This window comes from Rhinatrema bivittatum, chromosome 1 (assembly GCF_901001135.1).
Source record: "Rhinatrema bivittatum chromosome 1, aRhiBiv1.1, whole genome shotgun sequence".
Taxonomy (NCBI): domain Eukaryota; kingdom Metazoa; phylum Chordata; class Amphibia; order Gymnophiona; family Rhinatrematidae; genus Rhinatrema; species Rhinatrema bivittatum.
This window is the reverse complement of record NC_042615.1, coordinates 306,243,105-306,253,607: the sequence shown is the minus strand read 5'-3', so window position 1 is coordinate 306,253,607 and position 10,503 is coordinate 306,243,105.

Genomic DNA, 10,503 nt, shown 5'->3' with positions numbered 1-10,503 from the left:
AAAATCTTCGGCTCAGTGTGCTGCAGCAGTCAAAAAAGCAAACAGAATGTTAGGAATTAGGAAAGGAATGGTTAATAAAACGGAAAAGGTCATAATGCCTCTATATCGCTCCATGGTGAGACCACACCTGGAATACTGTGTACAATTCTGGTCACCGCATCTCAAAAAAGATATAGTTGCAATGGAGAAGGTACAGAGAAGGGCAATCAAAATGATAAAGGGAATGGAACAGCTCCCCTATGAGGAAAGGCTGAAGAGGTTAGGGTTGTTCAGCTTGGAGAAGAGACGACTGAGGGGGGATATGATAGAGGTCTTTTGTTGGAAACAGGATGCTGGGCTTGATGGACCCTCGGTCTGACCCAGCATGACAATTTCTTATGTCTTAAGTTATGGAAATTGGGTTTGTTTTTCTACTACAGTCGATGCTGTGGAAATGCACTATTTGGCTTTTGGCCCAATATCTATGTTAAGTTTGGCAATTCTGTAGCTACATGCATTGGATTGGAGCGTAGCGCTCCCTTTTTTTTTTCTTCTTTTGGCTATATCATATGATTTCCTGCACAAAAGTTAACAGGTTCTCGATTGGGAGCACCTAGTGAACACAGTCTTAGGATACTACTGTTATACAGTTGTCTACAATCGATCAACAATCTTCTCTCTAGCCTAAACCTCATCCTCAATTCAAATGAGACCGAGATCCTCATCATTTTACCAGATGAAAACCAAGCTCTCCTCAACTCACCCGACGCTTCTCAATTCGCCAAAACAGTTATCAACCTTTCCCCTTCGGTCAGAGACTTAGGGGTTTAGCTTGACAACAAATTCAACTTAAAATCATTCGTCAACAACACTATGAAAGAATGTTTCTTTAAACTCCAAGTACTTAAAAAACTGAAACCTCTCTTGCATTTTAGAGATTTCCGTTTGGTACTATAATCTATTATCCTCGCTAAATTAGACTATTGCAATTCGCTCTTACTTGGCCTCCCTGCGATAACTATCAAACCCTTACAGATGGTCCAGAATGCCGCTGCTAGGATACTTACCAACTCAAATAAAAGAGACCATATCACTTCCATCCTTCACTCCCTTCACTGGCTACCCGTCAAATTTAGGATCTCTTTTAAAGTCCTCATGATGATCCACAAGGACTTAAATAACATCGCCCCACTTCACCTTAGTTCTCAATTACGTCCACATTTCTCAGATAGACCAATTAGAAGAGCGTATAAAGGCTCCCTATATGCCCCTCCAGCCAAGTCCACTCTAAGAAAATGGGCATTATTGACTGCAGGGCCTACTCTTTGGAATACCTTGCCACTGGATTTACGCCTTGCATGCTGCCATCAAACATTTAAGAAATACCTAAAAACGTGGCTCTTCAGACAAGCTTTCCCGGAAACATAAGAGCTCCCTGACACCGTTCAAAGGACTCAACCAGGACTCAAGCTTCAACCCTTGCTTCCCACCCCCTATCTCATGACTTCCCATCCATGTCTTCCCCTTCATCCTGCTCTTATTAATACTTCTTTTTCCCCCACCCCCTGTTTAATTTTCCCCTCGTTTTTCACATCTAATTTTATTGTTATCATTCCTTTAACCCGTCGCTGAAGTTAGCAAATGTCTCTAAAGTTCAATGATCCAAGATTTAATACCCCCATGTTCAACGCTCTAATGTTTCTAATGTTTCAATTGGCTCTCCCAATTGTTTTCCTTTGAAAGTTTCTCATGTTTAATGTAACTTAACTTAACTTAATGTTTAACTTATTGTTTAATGTATCGCTCACTCGTGTCTGTTATGTTGTACTGTAAACCGGCGTGATCTGTATCTCATACAGGAATGTCGGTATATAAGAATTGTTATGCTTCCAGGGTGTGAACCCTTGGTCCAGCGAAGAACGAATGTTCACTCGCTGATTGGCGAAACCTCGACTCGGACTATCACGAAGATCTGGATGCAAGCACCTCCAGCAGGGCGAGGTATAAAGCTGAGCTGGCGCCTCCAGCAGGTCATGGAAAGTAAAGCTGAGCTGGCGCCTCCAGCAAGTCGTGGACTCAAAGGTGGATATCCTCAGGTCGTGGAAAGTAACGCTGTACTGGTGCCTCCAGCAGGTCGTGGACTCAATAGGTAAAATAGTTCAGGGAATGAGAGTTTGAGGGAGTTCCACAGCCAGTCCAAGGGTCGAGAGCCAAAGAGTACCTCGCAGCCGGTCCAGGGGTCAGATGCCAGAGAATACGCCAAAGCCAGTCCAGAGGTCGGAAGCCAGAGAAGATGCTGCAGCCGGTCCAGGGGTCAGATGCCAGAGAATACGCCAAAGCCGATCCAGGAATCAGGAACCAGAGAATACGTCACAGCCAGTCCAGGAGTCAGGAGCCAGAGAAGAAGCCACAGCCAGTCAGAAGTCACTACCGAAGATCAGGAACCACAACAAGGAACAAGCCAGGAGCCGAGATGAAGTCAAGGCAAAGTCTGAGGTGCAGGACCTGCCTTTAAATAGCTCCCACCAGCTGGCACACCAGGGGAGAGCCAATCCTGATGCAGGAGGCATCCTGCAGCAAATCAGAGGCAGCGATGTAAGCCCCTGAAGGGGGGCGGAGCCAGCAACCCGGAAGAGGAGCTGAAACGCCGCGGCCATGTTGTGCCGCGGTCCGCGGCCATATTGTGCCGCGGTCCGCGGCCCCGGACCCAAGACCCAGCACATCTTCAAAGTAAACGCGGCGGTCTGCCGCGCTGGTAAGCGGCGGTTTCCGGTCGCGGCTCACAAGAATTCAAAATAAATAAATAAATATTAAGTTATAATTAATAATGCAAGCTTAATTTAAGATATTCCTACTAATTTATGTTTTAAATTTTGTGAACCGTAGCGATGGAATATTACTGTGCAACGGTATATAAAGATTGTATAAATAAATAATAATAAAATAAATAAATTACAATTGCCTGATGCTTGCTATTTCATTTTCTTTTACCGCAGTTGGTAATGTAGGATTTTCCAGCTGTCCTGCATGATACAATGCAGATCTAGCAGGCAAGCATATTTTTTGTTCAGGAATTATACCTTGAGAATATACACTATAGTGAAGTTACTTGTACATCATTATTATTAACATTATTACTTGAGGATAATACTGTTTTTGGGGGTGGTGATATGCTACATATGTTTAGCACTGCATGTTAGAATAATTGATGTTCTGTGCATATAACTTAGTTCGTTTTGTGTCTATTTTCATGTTATCTTACTATTTTTCCACTGTACTACTTCTCCTTAGCAATTTAAATCTGTGTACCTCTTTTAGTTGTGTTTGTCTTCAGCCTGGAAATTCAATCTTGCTGATCTCGATTGGTAAATCAGTTTTGGAGTACAAAGAAGGAAAATATGAAGAAAGGATTCCTTTGGTGCTTGGAGTGTACTTGTCTCTGTGTTTCATTGCCTTCTGGTGTCTGTGTGTATGGGATGATTGTGGTGTGAATAGGCTGTGGGTTCCTTTTCAATACAGAGTATTGTGTGCATTTCCAGAAAGTTCTCAAGGTATCTTGTTTTCCTTGTGGTGATGGGGGGGTCACATGACCATTTTTGTGGCGATGTCTTGCTCTGTGAAGGAAAGCATTGTATTTTCTTCTATATCCCCATCAGAGTGGATGAGAAGCCTAGTGGTTAGAGCAAGGGATGATAATGCATGGAAACTGGGGTTCAAATCCCACTGTTGCTCTTTGTGACCTTGGGTAAGTTACTTTACTCTCCATTACCTTTTGTACAATGTGCAATATCTAATTGCATTTCCCTACCTGCAAAATGCTCATTTTGGGAAGAGGGAGAGAGAGAGATGACATTTCTACAATGTTCTCTCAACCTAGCTTGATGGACTCTCTATCTGGGTAACATCATGCTAGGTTGAGAGAACATTGTACAAATCTCATCCTTGTGTGTTTCCTCACTCCAAAGGACATCAAATCTTCACAAGAGTGCACTGTTTTGTTCATACGTCTCACTCTGCATGTAAAAGTGGCCGCTAACCCCTACACTACTACCTAAACCTCACCTCACGTTACTAGGTGAGCCTCCTATAGTAGCATAAATAGCTAACTACTACAAGGGCCAAATTCCTGCCCCCGACTCCTCCCCAATCCCTCCCCTTTTAAAAATTTGCATCACACCATGTGATATGGTGTTTTCGCATGCATTGTTTTTCACATGCGAAAACGCCACAACACGATTTTATAAATGACCCTGTTAGACAGTCAGCTCTCTGGTAACAGGGAAATATCTGAATGTTATCTATTTTCAAGTGCCAAAAAGCAAAATATAAAAAATATATAAATATTGTTTTCTCAGTATGACTGATTTTAGGATTTCTTCTGTAAGAGCTGATGGAATTCACTCTCCTATTAAATGGAAAACATTTTTTAGCTATGTTTAAGAAAATGAAGGAAGACATAATCTTCTTACAATAGATGCAACATAAAAAAATTCAAACAGGAATGGGTAAGACAATGTGTGCCGGATTTTTAAAAGGTTACGTGCGCCGGGCCTATTTTAAAAAGGCCCGGCGATGCGCGTAAAGCTCCGGGATGCGTGCAAGTCCCAGAGCTTGCAAAAAGGGTTGGTCCGGGGGCGGGGCCAGAGGCCTCCAAAACAACGGCCGTTGCTGCTGTGTCTAAGGATTGCGTGCCGGCAGGATGGCAGCAGGCGCAAAAGGTAAGACAAATGTCAGGGAGGGTTAGAGTAGGGCTGTGGGGGGGGGGAGGAAGGATAGGGGAAGGGGTGGGAAGGTCAGGCTAGGGGGAAGGGAAGTTCCCTCACAGGGAACAGGGGAAGGCAGCGTGGCTCGGCGCATGCAAGGTGCACAATTGTGCACCCCTTGCATGTGCTGACCCCCGATTTTATAACATGCGAGCGCGCACACACACACACACACACCAAATGTATCCACAAAGCCTGGGGATCAAAAAAGGATCAGGAGCAATCCTCAGTCCCTCCTGCCTCACTGGTGCCGTATTCCAAAATGGCACCGGCTGACCCTTGGATGGCACCATTTTGGAGAATGGTAGTACTTCAAAATGTTGTCGGCTTCAGGTCAACTGGCACCATTTTGAAATACAGCACCAGTTGGGGATTAGACTTTGCCCCTCTTTGGATCCCGGGTTTCACAGGTAAGCTTGTAGGAATCTCGGGATGGGGGTGGGGGGTGGGTAGGAGAAAGCTCAGGGGAACATTTTTTTTTTTTTAAATCAGGCAGCATGGGTTTTACTTTTAGTGTGCACTGTTGTAAAATATGAAATGGAAAAAAATATGTAATGAATTCCCCCCCCCCCCCAAAAAAAAAGAAGAAAATGAAACATGAACAGAACAGCAGTTACTAACCTTAACAGCAAGTATGAGGAGGGGGGGTAACACTCACAGAGCACCAGTTACTACCCTAAAAAATCTGCTGGGCAGATTGGATGGTCAATTGTGTCTTTATTTGTCATCATATACTGTTATTATGTATGATACAAAAATCTATGTACACCCCTATTCGACAGTGACCATTCCAAATGACTTGGCAGTACCCAGCAGATCCTAATGGGAAGACTGCCTTCCTTTTTGTTCATTCCTAAACATAAGAGGTGATGATCCCCATGGCTACTTCGCTAATAATTGCTAATGGATTTGTCTTTTAGAAACTTGTGCAAATCTTTTTGTAAACCCAGCTATAGTATTAAGCCTGACCATATCCTCCAGCAACAAATGCTACATCTCAGTTAGGTATTGACCAAAAAATACTTTCTTAAATTTGTTTTCAATCCGCTACTAGTTTTACGGAGTGTTCCTAGTCCCAGTACTGTTTGAAAGGATAAATAATTGTTCCCCATTATCCTTTTTCATACCGTTCAGGATTTTATAAACCTCTATCACAGGGGTCGGGAACCCATGGCTCGCGAGCCAGATATGGCTCTTTTGAGGGCTGCATCTGGCTCGCAGACAAGTGTCGCCACACTTTCCCGCTGACCCAGCTGCTCCCCGGTCCTCCTCTGCCTGGGCAGAACGCGGTAGGACAGCTGGAGTCAGCGGCACCGGCGTGCTCTCTTCTTCCCGCCCCCCCCCCCCCCGCGGCCCGGAAGAGGAAATGGGGAGTATCGGGTGCGTGCGCGGCAAGAAGAGGCCACGCTAGTGCGCTCGGCATCGGCCCGAAGAAAAGAAGACTGCAGCGCGGCTCGAGGAAAATGAAGAGGTTCAACCGCGGCCGATGGGACTCCGCCTCCGCGAGGGCTGAAAATGAAGGAGGTTAGCGTTGGGAGGAGGCTGCTGCTGCCGCGCGTTCCCGGGGTGGGGGAGAGAGAGAGTGAATGTGTTTGCTCGCTCATTCACTCTCTCTCGCTCGCTCATTCACTCTCTCTCCCCCCCCCCCCACCCCGGGAACTACGCGCGTCCCGGGGTTTTTGGAAGGGGGCGTGTCGGGGGCGGGGCCGAACGATGTGGCATTTTGGGGTGGGGCGTGGCATTTCGGGGGCGGGACCGGGGCGTGGCGCCGGCTCGGGGGCGTGGTCCAGGCCTTCGGGTCGGAGCACGGCGCGGAGTCCGCTGGCGCGCGTAGATTTACGTCTGCTTCTCGCAGGCGTAAATCTACGGACAAAAGTAAGGGAGGGGTTTAGATAGGGCCGGGGGGGGGGTGGGTTAGGTAGAGGAAGGGAGGGGAAGGTGAGGGGAGGGCGAAAGAGAGTGAACGGTGACAGGCTGCGCGGCTCGGCGCGCACCAGCTGCCCAAAATCGGCAGCCTTGCGCGCGCCGATCCAGGATTTTAGAAGATACGCGCGGCTGCGCGCGTATCTTATAAAATCCAGCGTACTTTTGTTTGCGCCTGGTGCGCAAACAAAAGTACGCGAACGCGCTTTTTAAAAAATTCTACCCCACTATGTTGCAGCTCTACCTTCACAGCCCACAGCCCTCCCTCTGCGAGCCCCCCCCCCCAACCCTTGATAAGGAAACATACAAAATACAAGATGGAGACAAGACCTAATTAAAGAATAAGAATACCACTTTTATTTATTTATTTATTTATTTAATGCTTTTTTTATACCAACATTCATGATACTGATAGCCAGCTGATAGCGAGTTAAATCTTGTCCTTGGTGCTCAGTGAAAAATAGAACCAAGTAGCTCTACTAGCGCTGAGAGCTGAAAACACCTGGCATCTACCCAGGTTTAGTAAAACTTCTTTATTAAGAAATGGATTATAGACACAAAATAAACTGTATATAGTATTGGTTTTACAGTAGTGTTTCTAACTGAATTATTATGTGATTGCATGTATTTACATGAACAGTATATGTTTAGATTTAGAGAATGTGAAGGGTTAGTAGTTCCACATATGAGAGAGAATGCCTGGACAAAATGGAGATTCCGAGTAGTGAGTACAAAAGATAAGAACCTACCATTTCAGAGTTGTCCTGACACACGCAGTAGTTTTTTCTTATCAGTTAGTTTGGCATTATTTCAAGGAGGGCTAGTAAACAAAGAAACCTGTTCAGCACATGTGCCACCCAAAGCCAAAAAACCCTAGCACCTGGTAGGAGGGATGGACTCCTGCTGAGAGCTGAACTGAAAGAGATTAGCATGACAAATTCTGCAAAGTTCCTAGTGCTGTTTCAGCCCTCCCATGAGATAAAGCTTGCAGCCACCGACTGGCGAGCTAGAGGGCACTCATCCAGGAAAGTGGCAGCTTTTGTGCTAGGCCTTTGTAAATATATATATTTCCCTGTTAACTGAGGAAGATTATTTACCCTTGCTCATTGTTTTGGTATATAACCTATTTTGTTTGTGTTGTCACAGATGTTCTTATAAACATGCTTGGGCATATATTATACAGAAAAATACAGCTTTTTATATTTTCACATAAGCAATAGTCAGGTATCTATATTTTTTTTTAGTGTATTTGTGTGATCCAGACTACAAGGCAAAACCCTCCATTCTTCCACCCACACAGCCCCCGCACCTCTAATGCAATCATCCACCCAACCTCCTGGGGCAATCATCTGTTCCTTCCCCCATGCCCACCCTGATGCAGTTCTCTGTCCCTCCTCCAGCCATCCTCCCTCCCGCCATGGTACATTCCTGAGCAGAATTCAGATAAGCGGCGCTTCCTACCTGCTCCTGCTGCTGCTTCCTTTTCTGCTGGCTTCCTTCTGCATTTAGAATCATATTTGGCTCCACAGTCTCATTAAACTATGGGACTCCATGAGGTTCTGACTGCAGAGGAAAGCTGGCAGAGGAGGAGGCACCAGCAGCAGGTAAGAGATGTTGCTTGCCCACTCCCCAGGTAGATCATGCAGGATGTAAGGAGAGGATACAAACACAAAACTTTGTTACAGGTGACAACTGCTTTGGCCCACCCAAATTCTTCTCTTTGATGGAAGAGCTGATTTTGTCAGCAGGATCTGGGCAAGAGCATTTGGTGCCCTAGGTGAACCTTCAGTTATGCAGCCCCCTCTCCCACCTGACCTATTGGTGGCAGCTCCAACACAGCATTTTCTTCGGTAGCATTGGCTTTGGTGCAGGACCCTTTTGTGCCTCGTGCTAGTAAGATTTTCCCATCCCCAAACCTTTTGGCATTCTAGGCGATCACTTAGTTTTCCTAATGGAAGCACCGGTCCTGCTTGTCAGTGAAAAACAATTTTCCAGTACACTTGTGCTTCCTGTTGCTAGACAACATCCCCCTTCAGCATAGGTCAGCGATGCCTGCAGGAGAGAGATTCCAGAAGGGTAGCAGGAATCTTATTAGTGCAGGGGGGAGGGAGTAGGCCACTGAATATTCTTCATTATGCAGAGTAGTGGAAGAAGGGGATTGGGGGCTCTATAGAATTGCAGGAGGACATGGGCGATGGATTTCATGGTCAAGTGCCCATTTTCAGCCAACACTAAAGTGACCTATATCTAAGTAGCCAAATTCTGGCTATTAGATTTGGGCAAAGTTTTAGTCAGAATAAGGTGCCTAGATTTTCAGCTGAAAATATGCCTAAATCTAGGAAGCCAAAATTTGGCCACCTAGATAAGGCGCTCAAGTAGGTGATGAAAATTGGCTGAAAACTGGTCTGTATTTTGACCTACTCATCCTTATGCACATGCTTATTTATACCTTTAAAAAATTCTAATAGATTAGTTATGCACAATTTCCCTCTACTAAAGCTATGCTGGTTCATCCCCTTTAAGCTATGTTTTACCGTATGACCAGTAATTTTGTTCTTAATGATATCTTCCATTATTTTGCCCACCACTAAAGTCAGACTCATTGATCTATACCACTGGAGGCTGTTTTTAAAAATTGGTGTTTCATTGGTTTTTCTCTAGTCCTCAGGTATAATGATAGATTTAAATTATAGCTACAGATCACCATGACTGCAATTTACATATTTACATTCCTTTAAAACTCTGGGCTAAATATCATCAGGACCTTGTGATTTGCTATTATTTAGTTTGTCAATGTGTTCTAATACCTCTTCCAGATTCATATTGAGTTGTTTTAATTCCTCTAGTTCTGGTATGAGTATCTCACCAACATTTTATGCAGTACTTACTGAAGCAAAAAATGTATTTTTTTTCTGGGATGGCCTTCCCGAGTGCCATTTTACTTCTTGGTTATCTAAGGGTCCAACTGACTACCTCGCAGGTTTCTTAGGAAATCAAGATATTTATGCTGGGTCAGACCAAGGACCAGAGAGCCCAGAATCCTTTCTCCAACAGTGGCCAATCTAGGTCACAAGAACCTGACAGATCCCAAAAAATAGATCTATTTCTTGTTAATCCCAGGGATAGCATCTATTCAACAGTTCAAAAAAATCACTTAAAACTTATCTATTTCAGAAAGCATACTTTTTATCTCCTAATTCATAACATCAATATCAACATCAACATCTATTACATCAGCAGTATCCCCTTCAATTCAGACAACACCCATAAGAATTTTTTTTTTTTCATTCACTCCGTTTGTAATTTTATTGTTTAAAAGCCGCAGGTCTTGAATGTTTATTGTGTCATTATTTTTAATTGTGAGTTTTAATTTGTTTTTATCTGTTAAGTTTACTTATTGTGTATGTTTGGCTGTGAACCGTTTTGATTAATTCTTCTGAATTGTAAAAGCGCTATATAAACATTTTTAAATAAATAAATAAATAGCAACAGCTTTTTTTTAGTCTATCTTGCTAATAATTTGTTATGGTCTTTTCCTCCAGGAACTTATCCAAACCTCTTTTATAAGCTTTGCTATGCTAGTCATCTTGGCCACATCCTTTGACACTTGAAAAAGATTTTTTTAATTTTCGCTTTATTGGGCAAGTTTCTTCTCAAACTCTGTCTTGCCCTGACTTATTAACATTTTACATCTAATTTGGCAGTGTTTATGTCCTTTTCTATTTTCCTCTTTAGGTCTTCCTTTCCATTTTTTTTAAGGATGCCTTCAACCTAGAGACATTTCAGACTAAAGCAAGATTAAATATATTTGGGTTTGAGGGCTTCAGGAAGTGAATAA